Source organism: Garra rufa, chromosome 23 (genome assembly GCF_049309525.1).
Source record: "Garra rufa chromosome 23, GarRuf1.0, whole genome shotgun sequence".
Taxonomy (NCBI): domain Eukaryota; kingdom Metazoa; phylum Chordata; class Actinopteri; order Cypriniformes; family Cyprinidae; genus Garra; species Garra rufa.
In genome coordinates, this window is record NC_133383.1 from 29,598,403 (window position 1) to 29,615,927 (window position 17,525).

Consider the following 17,525-nt stretch of genomic DNA (forward strand, 5'->3'; position numbering starts at 1 on the left):
CAATTTAAACCAAATTTTTACATTCAAACCATATGGGACTAAAGTTTATTGAATTATGTGGATTTATCATGTTTGTGATTGTTGGTGCTCAATTATTTTTGGTGTATCTTGTTTTATTAATATAAAGTTAAGAGAGTATTTTAATTGTTTGCTGGCTAATTATATGTTAATTGTGGAGGCTGAGGAGAAAGGAAGACCTGTCATCAACAAGATATTGCAGGGATAATATAAAGAAAAATTATCAAACATGAAATCCTGATATTATTTACAATTAACCATTGTCTTTTTTTTTCAGTGAGAGGGAGAATTTTGACAAGAGGATAGAACAACACTTTAAGAAGATCGACAAGCCCTTGGGTCATCACTGTGTGTCATTAATAATGGTGTTAATAAAAAAATTTTGTTCACAAAAATTGTCTTTTTCTTCTCAAATGGCGAAATGGCCTTGGAATTTTAGAAAGGGGTGAATTCTGTTTGTCTTAATAAAGTTCTGTAGCTGTATGACAACAAGTAGCGAATATAACAGATATTATTATTAGGTTACAGTTGATCGCATTACATTGTCCATCTGATCCAACTGTGTATTCATTTTTCAATTTACAAAAACATTAGCGTACGTTTAATTGCAATTCAGTTGTCCTTTTTGGGCTATGTAAGAATACCAACAGTGAAAATCATATCTATAACTAAGTGTCTTAAGTGCAATGTTAATGTAGCGTTTAAATTTAAATTCACAAAAAAGTCAACATCTATGAATGGGACGTGCATTGATTTGAATGTTGTTATTTCGCCGTACATCATTCTCCCCCTACTGGACGCACCAGGAACAGCAGGGGCGTAAAACTGCCTGGGCCGTAAAACTGTCTGGGCCGTAGATCTGCCTTGCTCCAGGTCTGCAGCCTCCCCGTATAGAGTAAAGCAACACTGCCGTGTTGCTTGGAGACACACAACAGTTTTGCTGTGGCTTTGATTAGCAAAAACACTCAATATTGTGTCTAAAATGTAAGTCACTTAATTTCAACTTCTTGTTTATTGAACTATTGTATAAAATCAGTGTCACATTGCAATCATGCTGATATTTGGAAAACGTTGTGCAATGTTGCTTACCTAAATCATATATATATATATATATATATATATATATATATATATATATATATAATTTTTTTTTTTTTTTTCTACTGCACTATGCATCTATGACTGTCTCTGATACTCACTCAGGTTGTGCAAGCCTCATCTGGCACGGCACAAACACATTATCAGTCGGTTTAAGTGTGACATCGAATCGGACCGGCTCGGAAATGGCAAAATGACCGGTAATTTGGATTTGTCTGTGCATGTTTTTTTTTTTTTACTTTCAAAAGTTTGGTGCCCATCCACTGCCATTAAATCACTAACAGACTGCAACGGTTTGAGTTAAAAATCTTTGTTTGTGTTATACTAAGGAAACAAAGTCATCTACATCTTGGATGCCCTGGGGGTGAGCAGATAAACATCAAATTTTCATTTTTGGGTGAACTATCCCTTTAAACTTAGGATGAGGAATCCTTGGGTACAAATCCAGTGAAAAACATGGCTCATGATGAAAGAGCTGAAAGATGAGAGATAGAAAAACAAGCTAAAACGGCATGCTTGCGATTGCACTTTTACATCACATTTGCTTTTGTTCATACTATTGGGTAGGTTTAAGTGAAGTGCAGATGGTACATTATTTCCAAAAAAAGTCACAGAGCATGAGAATTATAGCCCAACTCAACAGGCATTTCAAGTCAGAACTGCAATGGCATGTACAAAACCAACGTCACATAAAACGTGGTTGATACAGCTTTGGTCGGAATCTAACAATGAATTAAATTTTCTGCCTATTAGATTGTTTTTATTACCGTCTACACTAGGGCTGCCCTCGACTAAAGATTTTTCTGGTCGACTAGTAGTCTTTCAGTTTAAGCATTAGTCAACTATTAGTTGGACGTTTATTAATAAACCATATAAATCATAATAATGAGCCTTTAATTGCCTACATAGCTTAATAAGCGCTCAAGCACACAAAAAAGCTTGCTATAGCGCACTGGTAGATATAGCCTAACAAATATGAATGTGTCAGGGAAAAACAGCAAAGAAACTTCATGAGTCGGCGACTCATCATCTCCGCTGTAGTGGATGTGCCTGTATGCATGTTTCATATGGAAGACATTTCACTCTCTATAGATATATTTTTTCATGTCTGTAAGGCAAGTATACACAGAGTTTCGAAGTTTCATGCTCAAGTTGGCAGAAAGCACATCCTGTTTGCTTTCATTATTTTACAAAAGCGCAACATTTCGTTGTTGTGAGTGCACACAAATAAAGTCTTTACAGATTCGAAAGATGTATTACTTTTATCCTTATTACCAAAAACGACAGAGTATTTTAAGAACGTGTGACAGCACCGGCGCCTCCATCTGTGATGCAGTGACAGACACTCCGCACAGACACTTCAATAATGCACATTTTTCTAGGTAACATTAGATTGAGCTGCCATGTAAAGTTGCTACTACATACATCTTTAAAGGGATAGTTCAACCAAAAAATGAAAATCTGATGTTTATCTGCTTACCCCCAGGGCATCCAAGATGTAGGTGACTTTGATTCTTTGTGACTTTGTTTCAGTAGAACACACACAAAAAAGTGATATGTCGCGCTTTTACGTCACTCATTGTTTACATAGTGCATATTGTCCTCTCAAAATTGTAGTTACTTGTGCTTATCCTGATTCTGGCAACAGATTAAAAACTAAATGATTACATTTCCATGTGCGAACTCATCTGGGAGTGTTGACTTTTCACCAACTACATTGCCAGAGCATGTTGGGTGAATGCGATCAGGACAGTAGAACGTTGCGATGGATCAAAGGTAAATTATATAAATACTGTTCAGTTTCTTGCACAGACCAATCATTATGTGTCTTAAGACCTTAATGTATCGGTTGTATGTAAGACCTTGACTAACGGTCAATGCAAATACAGTAATTATTGTACATTAAATCTAACCTTTACCATAAAATGTACCATATGTACGTTCATCTGTTTCAGGAAAAATTAAACACTCTTTTAGTGCCACTCTGTTGGACATTTCTGTTGGAAACTGCAGTGATATGTACTTATTGGTACGTATTTCGCATCTCGCGAAAAAGTTCCCACAGGTAGGTTTTCGCCATCAGACCAGGTTGCATTGTCAGCTTGGTGTGTCCCAGCCCTTGACATCTGTTGACTTGGATATCTCTCTGAACTGGAAAATAGCTCTATTCATCAAGCAGTTTAATGTACATTGACCTTACCAAAGGATTTCATACTGTAAGCAGAAAAGGTCTGTGGCAAATCATGGAATAAAAAGGGCGAAGAACGATAACTATAAATGCAACGATAACTATATTTGCGTCCACACTAGTGAACGATTACCGTCTATTTTTGTTGCATTTACATGACATCAACCAGTAGATGTCCTCAGCATGCACGTTACAAGCACATCTAAACAGTGAATCTAGCATTTCTCTAACGTAGTCAATGTAGTGGAAATCGAAACAATAAGGACTCTTTTCTACTGCACCTGATTTAGGAGGCAAGACAATGGTGTCAAAACTACCGCTGAATTCCTGAGGTAATTTTCTGTTTTAAGTTACACTGTTTGTTGTGCAATGTCTGTTTGCTTCTATACAATGTGGCCTGCTATTTCAAATGCAAAAGTCTTTTAAATTTGAATAAAGTCTGATTAGCTGTCAGTGTTTTGTTCATCAGCTGTAAAAAAAAAAATAGCTCTGAAAGTGATCCCAACGATATCATTGCCCTGTATCGTTATCGTTATAGTTGTGGTGTGAACTCTGCTATTCTTTTAAATTTAAAACGATTTTTAGAATGTTATCTTTATAGTTATAATTATCGTTATCGTGCTTGGTGTGAACGGGCCTTAACTGGGATGTCCCAAAGTTCCTTAACATGATCATCCAGTTACGCAAAGACCAACATAGACAAGTCAGTACAGCAACAATCTCTCAAAGCCATTTCCAATGGACAATAGTACTGAAGCAAGGCTGTATCCTTGCACAGACTCTCTTCATGATCTTTTTCAGCAGGATGTGTCAAACTCCAGTCCTGCAGAGTGTAGCTCCAAAACACCTGGAGGTTTCTAGTAATCGTGAAGACCTTGATTAGCTAGTTCATGTGTGCTAAACTCTGCAGGACAGTGGCCCTCCAAGGTACTCAATCTGACACCCCTTTTCCAAAGGGCCACGGTTAACCTGATGACAAGGACGCAATCTACATCCTAGACCACACCGCTGGCACTCTATTCAATCTGACCAAGACAGTGGGGGCAACCAATCCATAAGCTGCTTTTCGCAGATGACACTGCCCTTGCTTCCCATACAGTGACAGCTCTGCAGCACATAATATAATGCTTTGCAGAGGTTTCTGAGCTCTTTGGATTAGTTTGAAAAAAAAAAAGAACTTATCTATCAGCCCACACCTCAGGAAGATCCCCCACATCACCACTGGTGAGAAAGAGCTAAAAACAGTTCTACTTCGGATGCATCATCTCCACAGTTGACAACGAGATTGACAACAGTGTTACTTGTAATGCATTCCCCCCAACTCTAGATGGTACGGAGGCAGCATTGGTGGAAGTGCTCAATGATCCACGACTCTTAAGCCGTACAGGAATATTGTCAGTCAAATAACAGTACAATACAAGTAACGCGAGTTACGTAATTAGATTACCTTTTTCAAGTAACTAGTAAAGTGATGCATTACTTTTACATTTACAAGGAAATATCTGAGTCATGCCAGTTACTTTTTCTCATTTATTTTTAGACAGCTCTCCTGTCCCCATGTTGAGAGAAATTAGGAGTAAATGCAGAGGCATTGTGTGCGCTGTGCAAACTTGATACTTACTGTAGTTTTAGACTAAATGTCAACATGCTTTTTCTCATCTCACTTGCACAAACAGATTCAGTACTCCTCAAAATGAATAACAACAGTGAAAAGCAAACTCAGAATATGATACAAACCTGCAATAATTAATTTTAACACAATTTAGTATGTATTTAATCCCATTTTATTAACAGTTGTCTTTGCTGCTGACCTTTAATCATCCAATTCAACCACACTAAGAAACATAGTACTTTAGATGAAAACAATATTTGTGTTTACTTGTTTTGTGATGGAGAAGAAGAAAGTGTTGAACTTTCTTCTCTTTCATCCTATTTTTCATGCAATCCAGAATGGCAGCACAGCTGAAAGGTTTGTTTGAGCTTTTTGAATTTACATTTCCTTCAGCCTGAGGCTTATTCATTTCACTTTTGGTGTGAAAGAACTTTTACATTTGCCAAAAATAGAACGTTTTATATTAAAAACAAACCAGCAGGCCCAGTCCAGAAGAGAAAAAGTAACACAAAAGTAGCATTACTTTCCATAAAAAGTAACATAATTAGTTACTTTTTTAGGGAGTAAATCAATATTGTAACCAGGGTTTGAATTTAACTTCAACAAATTTTTTTTAAAAAATACTAAAATTAATCGATTAATCGTGATTAATCGCATCCAAAGTAAAAGTTTTTGTTTACATAATATATGTATATATGCATCACGCCACATTGTGACATGCCACGTCACGACTTTAATATTCAAACACATTATTTTCTATGAATTTACGCACACCAGTGGCACCATTCAGCATCTGTCCATTAAAATGTACTTACTTTCCCCAACACTCACTGGAATAATTTCATTTCCAAATCTGAAGTCTTTGAACAGCCAGAGCTTACTTGCATTGAGGTCATGCTGTTCAAGACGCAGCTGCACCTGGTAGGTCACATTTTCAGGATGGAGGACTAAGAATGCTCCAATCTGCCTTTTTCGATACCTAGGGTTTGAAATTGGCGGATACAGATACCGAGGACCTACACCTGTGTATTATGTTCTCGCAGACACCCGGTGGCAAGTAACATGATTTAGAAAGAACATTAAACACCGGCACAATAAAGTCCTTTTATACAAAATCATAGACATTTATCCACAAATCAAGCATAATAATGGGAACACAGAATGATCTTGGATAGAGCTTTACCGAACTGACTGTCGTAACCGAACGCGGCCAGGGTTTGAAGGCTGAATGAATAACTGACTGCCACAGCGGATAAGCTATTGAATGGCTTCAGAAGACTTGGAATATAGTGCACGAAAACGGTATTGTGCTTTTTAATGCTTTTATACGGCTTAACGGTAACGCAGAATATTACGCACAATATCGAATTTGGATCGGCCCTCTATGACCAATACCCAATTCGACAAAGAATGGCAGTATCGGAACCGATACCCGATATGAATATCGGATCGGCGCATTCCTATATGGAGGACTATCGCCTACCCAAAATTTGGTGAATGGCACATTCAACACTGGCCGTCACAACAGAAGAAACACCAAAGAAGAGGTTCAGTGACTCGAGATCCACTAACAGGTTATGGTTAGGGTCTATTCTAACTTCTGATCATGAAGCCTAGAACCCATCATTCACCAGGCTGTCTATTACTTTGAGAAACTGTGCAGGGCTGGTCTTGAAGACAAAAGCAGATAGATGAATAACTGTGACACTGCAGTACATAAAACATAAAATACAAAAAGAAAACAAGCCGCTTATCAATGTTTATAACATCCTATTTTTGTGGAAGAGTAGACTTGAATACCAAATGGAAGGTGACACTGCGTATTGACCCTAGGGAGGTAATTACACTAACAGAGTGTGACCCTTTAGCATCTAGCATTAAAAATACATTGACCAGTATTGATTTGAATTTCTCATCAGCCAGAAATTGACAAGTCTTGAGTCTTAGGGTGTGTTCACGCTTGTAGTTAGGTTCATTTGATTAATTTGGTCCGGAACAAAAAGGAAAATTATAAATTTGGTCCTGGTCCACTTAGAGTTCACACTGGCATTTTTGACAGGAAACTACCAAACCTAGAGGCATAGTGATACGTTCACAACCTGATTGGTCGGGTTGAATGACATTTATTTTGTGACGGAACTCACCGAACACTCCAAATAAAAGGAAAAGATGTGTTTGACTTATTCGCTTTAAAAGTGCCATAGAATGCATTTATACAATATTTTAAATTGTTCTCTGATATCCACATTGAAGGTATATGGCATAGGAACGGGCAAAAAAATCTCCAGAAACGGTTTTACAGGTCCATTCACAACCCTAGGATTTGTCCCTAGAATGAAATGCTCTGTTATTGCCTTATTTGGAAGCTTCATGAATATTAATGAGCTCTGCTCTGATTGGCTGTTTCACAGAGCTGCTCATCTCTATAGCTGGCACATGGATAAAATATATATATTTAATCAGGAGCTCTAGCCGCTTTTAGTATGTGGTTTGTTGAATCTGCCGTTTTGAATCACCGATATTTTAGTCTCATTACTGTGATCCATGTGCTCTGTGTAAAGTTATAATGCAGAGGGAGTGCTTCTTACCACACAAGTTCAGCTGCTTGTCAGTGACACTCGGGATTTGTAAATCATTCGCCATCATCAGTGCAGTTATTTCTCCATCATTCACCATCATCAGCGCAGTCATTTCTCTGTTTATGTGGTAAGAGAAATCTTTTGTACTGCAATGTAACAGGCTAGCGCTAGCATTAAGCTAACCGTGTCCCTTCAGTGGCTTGCCTTGTTTTACTGATGTGCTGACGTTACCGATGATTGGGCGATGCAAATGTTGGGGGCGTAACTATTAACGATAGTTAATAGTGTCCATGTACTGAACTGTTATTATTTAACTATGCCAAGGTAAACACAGTTTTCCATTCTATGGCACCTTTAAGTCGAATACACCTAATGCCGCCTGCTGGACTTTGCGCGCTCGTTGTGTGTATATAATTTTATTTTTATCACTTGAAAACTCACAAAGAGCTCATAAATGGCACTTTACCTACTTGTTGCTCCATGTTTGCCTTCTGCTCATTTTGTTTTGGATACAGCGCTTGTTACCTTCGTAAAATCAGGTCACACATCGTCGCATCTTATCATTACTTCCTGTTTTTGGTTCGTTTAGAAGTATTTGGTCTGTCTTGCGCTGCGCTCATATTTCATTCAAACCACACCAGAGTTTGTTTGAAAGCAGAAAGGGATGCACCAAAATGAAAATCCTTGGCCGAAGCTGACAAAATTACACACTGGGCCGAAGGCCAATTACCGAACATGGTTTTTCATGTTCAGCTGATTTTAATAAAAGGTAAAAGGCTGTTTTTTTTTACACTACTATTGAGAATTTTTAACCAAAGTATATTATAGACTTTTCATTAAGACCCTAAAGAATCATATGAACTTGAAAATGGGCATCTGATAACCCCTTTAATAGTCTTCTATATGCTGCTGGTTAGCTTTTGATTAACTAATTTCATATCCATACAAACTATCTGTAGAAGAATAAAACTCACAGATAAAAATGTTCAAACGTGCGGCCAACAAAGGTCTATTTTAAACAGTGTAGTGATGTATGAAGCACAACTCGCACAGAAGCAAGCAGCTTTCTACTAGTCAGCTTGAACCTATTCCCAATTTGTGGCATTGCATTTGTGAAATGAATGCATTTACATTTATAATTAAAAAAATATAAATGTGAAAGCAAACATGAAAACTAATTAGCATCACACCTTGCACAAAAATAAAAAAGAGAAACAAACAATCTAAACTTAGAACAAAAGTGTTATAATACTGTGGGAAATGCTCCTTTCTTTCCTTTAACTTGTCTTTGACTTTATTACACAAAGCCTTAGTTTGGATCCATTAAGAAAAGAGTATAAAGTACTAGATTTTTGCATTTTTTGAAGGAAATATGAGTAGCACTTGTCTGTGCCAAACCAGTTGCAATGATGCTAGAGTATTGTGGGTGTTTGTTAGGTCAATGCTAGGTTGTTGTTACTGGCCCAAGTCAAAAGAGTCCACCTACAAGTATGATATTCTGGTCTCTATCGCTTGGGGTTCTTCCTTCAGTGTTACCATATTAGATTGTATGCTTTGTCATGCATAATATGAAGCACTCAGTATTAGTATTGAAACGCCTTGCCTCAACAATCCATACAATTTGAACCATCGTTCAAGTGTGTAGCATGAACGGTGAAGGATTTTATGCACCAAAGCAGTTATTAATTGTCTAGGATTTTCCAAAACCCCCAAGTATGAGCAATATTAATAGTAATGCTTGCCTTAGCAAACACCACTATTGTTCTTAAAATACTCCATTGATTAAGCACTCAAAAAGATAAAACAGCTAGCTTGGTTTATTCTATCCTTTGGGGGGGAAAAAAAAAAAAGCCACCCAAATCTACAGCAAGCATATGGCATACTCAAATACTGCAGGACACAAATGTCCTGTTTGCATGACATATGCATGAATGTGTGAGATATACTCAGGTCTGTTGAGGTTTGAGAGATAAAGCCCTCTGGCTGTGTCCATCCCAGCCAGGACAGCATCTCTCCTGCTGGCGTATCTGAGCCTGAGATCCAAGCACTGCCCCGAGGGACCGGCTGTGACATATCTCCAGCACAACGTCTCTCTGACTGCCATCAGTGTAATGTGATACCAGTCAGAAGCCACTAATGGACTGGGGGTTCATGAGGCCCAGCTCAGATAAATGATGAAGGACCGACTGGAACATACAGATTCTGTTACAAAACTAGAAAGCTGCCTTCCTGACTATGGCTGAACTCGAATGCTCTTCATGGGCAGAAACTCTTTGTAGGAACTCAAAAAGTATTCTCACATAAAGCATCCTTTCGACAATATCGATTACAATAGTTGCTAAGCTAATTGGCTCAATACTCAAAGTTTGAAGAAATCAGATTCAATTCAGACTATGTTCTAAATGCATCGTATTGGTCTTATTGTACAATTTGTGGTAATGTTTAATCAAAATGTCATAACTCAACCTTTCTGATCAAACAACAGACTTCTCTTTGGTGATATATATGCCAGACTTCTCATGTAGTCCACTTAAACCCTGCTTCTTTCAGGGTTTAAACTTTTATTTTGAAATCATGATGAACCGTTAGTATAAAGAGATGTACTGATGTATTCTCCTCTGTTTGCATAGGATTATTAATGATATACCTTACAAATCTGATGAAATAGCGCACGTTGAGTTCCCAGATAAACGTTATTATTAACGAAAACTCACAATCGCATGCAGAGATAGAGTTTAAGTTAACAATAGCCTTTGAAATGACTTAAGTACATATATAATAGCAATGAGGCAATAATAATTAGTTCAAATAAAGTATCAAAAGCAAGTAGTAATATGGTTTTATTGAACAAAACTGTTTAAATACATAATGTAAACAGTAAAGCTAATGTACATTATGCATTATAGCAAATGCCTGCAGAGGGCGCCAACGGCCTGGCGATTGCTTTTTTTTTTACTTTAATATTTGTTTAATCCTTGTTTAACATTGACTCAACAAACATTTAATTCAAATGTCCACTTAATCTACTTAACAAATTAAAAACATTTTAATTTGTTGAATATGTGGACATCAAAATGTGTAAACTCAGGTCAAGGGTTTAAACTTTTATTTTGAAATCATGATGAACAGTTAGTATAAAGAGATGTACTGATGTATTCTCCTCTGTTTGCGTAGGATTATTAATGATATACCTTACAAATCTGATGAAACAGCGCACGTTGAGTTCCCAGATAAACGTTATTATTAACGAAAACTCACAATCGCATGCAGAGATAGAGTTTAAGACACTCACACATGTAAATGATAACAGTTTTTGTTTAGCTCTTGCACGTAAGTAACTTACACGCATGGAAATAATTAAAGCGCATATTTTAAACCTGCATCGCATATATATTTAATTGAATTGTCGCATTATGCTTTATTATCATTTTAAATGGGTTTAATATGTGGAATGCGCCACTTCCGGTATTTTACCAATTACTCGACGCTGGCAAAATGCAATCGAGGATTTTTTTTCAAATCGAATACTCGAATAGAACCGAGGAATCCTTACAGCCCTACTAAGGTTATGGTTAGGGTTATGGATTAGCTTTTGTTTTACTGTTATGTAAGTAAGATCAGTACTGATATAACTAATGACATCTTTAAAATCGGTGGCAAGACAGGGTTTGTGCTTTACTGTTTTGTGGGAAAAACTTGTAGCAGTGCGATATGAGATATTACTAAACGCCATGAATTATGGCTGCATCATGTACAGAAATAAAGTCAATATTGTAATATGGCTTAATGCGACAGTCAAGATCCGAAAGTTGTGATTTATTTGAATAAATACATGTCTTGCCAGATTCAAAGATACAGTATTTTAGTGTTCAATTTCCTGAGAATCAAACTCGGTCTTATGTACATTAGTCATTTTAAGGCATTTGAAGTTCTACTATAAAATAAGATATTTAAAAGGGGTCATTGGATGCCAATTTTCTACAAGTTGATATGATTCTTTAGGGTCTTAATGAGAATTCTCTAACATACTTTGGTTAAAATTTCTCAATGGTAGTGTAAAAAACACTTTTTTATCTTGTCAAAATCAGCCCTTTTTAGAGCGAAGTATTCTGTTGCATGTTCCTTTAAATACCAATGAGTGCATTTAGTGGCGAAACTTAATAACAAGCACATTATCAAGAAAGGCCATTTGCACAAATGCATAAAAAAACCCTTATACTCACTTCTGCTATGGGTGAAGCTGCATCACAACTGATTTGCACGAACATAGACGCATATGTAGATCGGGATCGGCGTTTTCCTTTCAAAAACTAAAGTAATGTTAATCTTCTGCATCTTCAGCGGCTCAGTTGTCGGGAGTAAATGACGACTACTATGTTCTTTATTACGTCCAACAACAGAACACCTTAATCGCTCAATCTGAGACATTCTTGACTTCCTCTGCACCTGAGTCACACAATGGCGATCGGAGTCGGACTGTTTCAGCTCGGTGAGGGCGGGTCTAAAGTAAGGCGCTCATGTCAATCAACTATCGTGGAAGTGGCCTTTGAAGCTGAGAATGGCCTGATTTTAAAAAGAGGATATTACTTTTAAAGATAGTAATATCACTGGGTGGATTTTTATCATTGTAGGGTGGTTGTTCAAACACATTAATGTTCAAACAACATGAAAAGTGAGTTTTGTATCCGATGACTCCTGTAATACAAATTAAATGGTCTATTTTAAATTTACAGTACAACAGTATTACTACTATACACATCTTCATTTGTATAATATACCCATTTAGCAATTATAACAATAAAATCTATATTAATATTTTACAGTAAATGTGAAAACACCGATGAAAAGTCATGTGGAAAGAGTCCATTTATGGTTACTAACACCACTTTAAGTTGGTTCTTGTAAAAAGTGCATACCCAAATTCTTGAAGTGACATTTATTTTTTTCTATTTCCAAAAAAAGATATATATATATATATATATATATATATATATATATATATATTTTACGTCCTGCCCGATGTTTTCCAACAAATGAAATCAAATTAAGTAAATGTAACCATGTATGCTATGCTTTATACTGTATTATGTGCAAAAAAGGGATAAAATCACATTACATTACAGAATAGTAACATTATTATAATCTAAAAACAAAAATAATGCTTTGTAAAGCGGAAGTTAAATTCACTAAACTAAAAAGTAAATAAACAAAAATTAAAAATAAAAACAAAAGCACAGACTAACTGTATTTTGAATACCCCATTACAGTCACTTTATCCACTTTATTTGTCAATGCGGAAGTAAGCTATTTTCTGTGAATGTACGCACTTTGGATTTATAAGCCGCTGTAGGGAAATAAAGAGAAGAATAACAAAGTGCTGTAAACGGTAAATCTGTTTGTGCTACAAACCAGTGTTTATAATTAAGACAATATGTGACCCTGGACCACAAAACCAGTCTTAAGTCGCTGGGGTATATTTGTAGCAATAGCCAAAAATACATTGCATGGGTCAAAATTATTGATTTTTCTTTTATGCCAAAAATCATTAGGAAATTAAGATCATGTTCCATGAAGATTGTTTGTAAAATTCCTACTATAAATATCAAAATGTAATTTTTGATTAGTAATATGCATTGTTAAGAACTTAATTTGGACAACTTTAAAGGTGATTTTCTCAGTATTTTGATTTTTTTGCACCCTCAGATCCCAGATTTTCAAATAGATGTATCTCGGCCAAATATTGTCCTATCCTAACAAACCATACAGCAATAGAAAGCTTATTTATTGAGCTTTTATATGATGTATACAAGTTTTTTAAAATTTAACCTTATGACTGGTTTTGTGGTCCAGGGTCACATATATTAAAATAATATGGTAAGAAACACAAGTTTGCAATATTAGGCAGCAAAACTAACTGGTTTGTAAAGGTAAAAATAACTGGAAGTGGGTTAGACTGGAAGCTTGAACATAAAATGACATATAAAAATCACAAAAAGGCCACCCCCACTCTAACAGAAAAATAAGGTGGGTAGTTAGTGCTACCTTAAAAATACATTTAAACGTCTACACATGGCACGTTTATTGTCCAACAACAAATATATTAGCAAAATGGTCAGAATTATCGAGCTTCTATTATACTATTTCCGTCTGTTTGGCGCACATGTATGCAACGTATTTTGTTCAAACTCAATATACTGCCCAGCCCTATCCAGAATGGTTAATTCTTTCTAAATATATCTATTCAAGTCATCTGGAGACGATTTTTGTATGTTTTCAAATATTGTAATGTCAGGGGGGAGGAGGGTTTCTCCAATTTTGTGCAGCCCTACTATGGATATACGGAAATTCGACCAAAGGAAGCTGTCCTAGAAAGCAAAACAATCATGCTACAGTAAGCAACTACACAGAACACATAGCAATAACCAACTAGCTAATGCTAGTGACCACAGAGCAACAATATAACCACCCTAATAACACCCACAAATCCCTAGAAAGCTTTGAAAGGGCCAAACCACTGACATTTTCACCAGAAAATATTCAAAATAGTCTTAACATGTAAATGGAACAGCACTTTCACATGTATTAACTGTGACACGAAATTATATTTTTAACTGTGTGATGGGTTAAGTATTCATCTAACCCGTTTTAAATATGCCAGGACAGAAATGAGCAAATGAAGCGCAGTCAAGCAGAGTTCAGTTTAAATGTGTGCTCTGGAACTAACGCATAAATTCAAAGCGTCTCGCGTGGATAATTCTCTTCAAGAGCTGTGCGTTATATCCTCTTTCCAATTCACCAGCAATTAACAGTCAGGCAAATCCATTACTGGCATACAGGAAAGTCAGCAGTGTCCCGCAAAACTGGGAAACTGTGATTTTCAACTTGCTTTGCATTTCAACTGCTGGGTAATTAAAATCTCGACTGAGGCGTTTCCGATTAGCTGCCTTAGAGAATTAACCAAAGCTTTAACTTTCAGAAGATTGAAAGAGGTCACAGCGGATCTCGGTATTATTCATCTTCCCGTCTCTGGTCAGCATTACAGCCGACTTCACACCTGATGGATATCTGACCTGGCACACTTCATAGCCTTTTACAACTAAACAATCAAGTACTTGTCTATATTTCAAGCTGTTCAAACACTGCCAGGACACTTTCCAAGTAAAAATCGACAAATAAACCTTTGGCAAACACAAAGACCTGTTAATGTCTGCTCAAACAGTGTACTTGTCTCAGTCGCACAGATTTTCTGAGTCTGACAGGACAGGATACTGAGATTAGTATAAATCCTGAATGGTGGCTCACTTTAAAGTAACTTCTACTGTTAGATCTTTGGGGAAGAGGTTTACGCAGTCACAATTTTCTTTCTTTTGCTTTTTGACTCTGACAAACGCAAAAACTCTCCAGCATTGCCTTCTTATTTACAAACTTGCATAAACTTTATCTATAAACTGCCACTCAAAAGTTTGGGATCAGCAAGACTTGTAATGTTTTGTAATGCATGGCTGCATTTATTTGATCAAAAATACAGAAAAAAACATTGCAATATTGCAAAATGTTATTAAAATATAAAATAGAGGTTTTTATTTTAATATACTTTAAAATATAATTTATTCCTGCAATGCAAAGCTGAATTTTCATCAGCTGTTACTCCAGTCATATGACACTCTGACAAATGCAACAACTCTTTAGCATTGCCTTCTTATTTATATACTAACGTTAACTTTATTTATACACTTCTGCTCAAAAGTTTGGGATCAGAAAGTTTAAATGTTTTTTAAAGAAGCATCTTATGCTTGTCAAGGCTGCATTTATTTGATCAAAAATATAGAAAAAGCAGTAATATTGCAATATACTTTTGCATTTTAATATGCTTTAAAAATAATGTGATGCAAATTTTATTTTTTATCAGCTGTTACTCCAGTCTTAAATGTCACATAATCCTTTAGAAATCATTATAATATGCTAATTTATTATATATATATATATATAATATATAATATATATATATATATATATATATATATATATATATTTTTTTTATCCCATATCAAAATCTACCTAACTATATAATATTTAAGTCCTCAACTTAAGGACTCTAGTAAAATCCACGGCACAAAAAGTGTAACATGTAAAGCTCAAATGAACAAAAACATCCATATTTACAAATCCAATAAACACCTCCTTGTAGAAGTATTGGTTACTAACAGTAAGCAACTACAGGAAATAAAGGTCACTGTGACAGTAGCCTTGCAAAAGACTAATATGAAAATGTAAGCACTCAAATGTACATCTAAGGTACCAAAATGGACCCTTTCGGGTTAAATAAAGGTACAAAAGTGCATCTTTTTTTTCTGAGACTGTATAGTATTAGGCTGCGAGACAAAAATGTAATTGGTTTAACTTAATTTATTGTTAAGTCTCATAGCCTTCATTTAGGCAACCACAGCAACAAGAGACCATGCTTTAAACATGCAATGCAATGTGTGGCCCACTAACTTGAGGGCTCCCCCATCATGTGACCAGTTCATGTCTTCACAATATACTAGAGTCCTGCATTTGTGCATTAAAGATCTTGCAATCAATCATTAAATTAATCACTTAATTTTGATTTCCTCAGGAGAACGTGTATCTGATTGAATGCATTTTGCTATGAACTGAGCCCAAAGGCTATGAGGACCCATCTGTGTGTACCCAGCATTACTTGCACTCCAGATGACATTCGGACAAAACAGATAAATGTCAAATCACCAAACACGATTGCGCTTCGTATATGCGCGTAAAAAGACGCATCGTATTATTTATTTCGTTCGCGCGGACGCAAAAAATCTTCGAAACTTAACTATTAGTGCATATTACACCTTTTAAATGCGAATCAGCATCATGCCATGAGGACAGGTGTCAATCATCACGGAGATGCTCCAACAAGACTAAGATGAGAAGATTGTTTCCAACATGTAGCTTTCAGTAGGTGTCCGAACAGCCCAAGTTGTACATGATTTACTACTGGCTATTACCGCATTTTTATTTGCAATTATGTTCATAAGCCATAAAACAGGCGTGTTAAGATATGCCTCCGTTTCCTTGCCAACAAATGTGAAATGGACACAAAATATCACCGGACGCACGAGACAATGGCAGGTTGCAACTACCACATGCTTCATCATTTCACCCCTCCGACCTCCTCTAACAACTTACCGTGCGATGGATGTATATTATAATTCCCGAATTAATCCATCAGTGTTTATTAGGCATAGACTCGGAAAACCGGTATTCCATTATCTGCGCTTTCTGCAGCGTTTCTGCGTAGCTGGGTTTGGTGTTTGATTGGAGATCAGTGATTAAAGGCGATCGTGAATGCTCAAGGAGTTCACACACATACACATACACATCCACGCACACACACACACACACACACACAGAAGCTGGGATGAGTGGGAGGCGGGGCCAGGAACCCGAATGTATCCGTACTACTATGGCGAAGGAGTCGCTCATGAATATTTATGACGCAACGCGACGCTGGTCCAGTGGGGTTATCAGCGTTTTGTAATTAATACTCAGAAGCTGAACCTTCGCGGTAGTAGGACAGGGAAATTCGGGGTGGGAATACGTGCACGGTGAACAAGCGATGGGAATTTGATTCATTTTAGTGAATCGATTCGTTCGGATGGTTTCGTTGAACTGGGTCAAAAATCAATTCTGAGTAATTTCCAAAAAAAAAAATGTTGTGGTCATATTTACACTTACATTTTTTTTTTCACGGGGGAAATCTACGAGATTTGGACATTTGTGTGAAAGCTTAAGATTTCCATCTTTTTTTTTTTCTTTTTTTTTTAATTATCATTATTTCATTATTGGATTGTGTAGTCGGAATTTGTTGTTTAATGTTCAAACACTATTTAACAACGTGTTGTTATATATTCCATTAATATATATACATATTAATAGTTATTATTCATAATGAATCCTTGTTTTGTTAAAAGATGTTTAAAGACATTGCTTAAAGTTAAATTATCTACCAAAAGCATTGCAA

At 36.3% G+C, this 17,525-nt stretch overlaps 1 protein-coding gene across 1 annotated transcript in view; it reads right to left on the reverse strand.

Moving 5' to 3' along the window:
- Window positions 1–16,896, reverse strand: part of plppr1 (phospholipid phosphatase related 1) — a 76,260-nt gene extending 59,364 nt beyond the window's left edge. Inside the window, exon 1 of the mRNA XM_073829685.1 lies at window positions 16,691–16,896. The gene's annotated coding sequence lies outside the window, so the exon portion shown is untranslated. The remainder of the gene's footprint in view (window positions 1–16,690) is intronic.
- Between the last annotated feature and the right edge of the window lie 629 nt (window positions 16,897–17,525).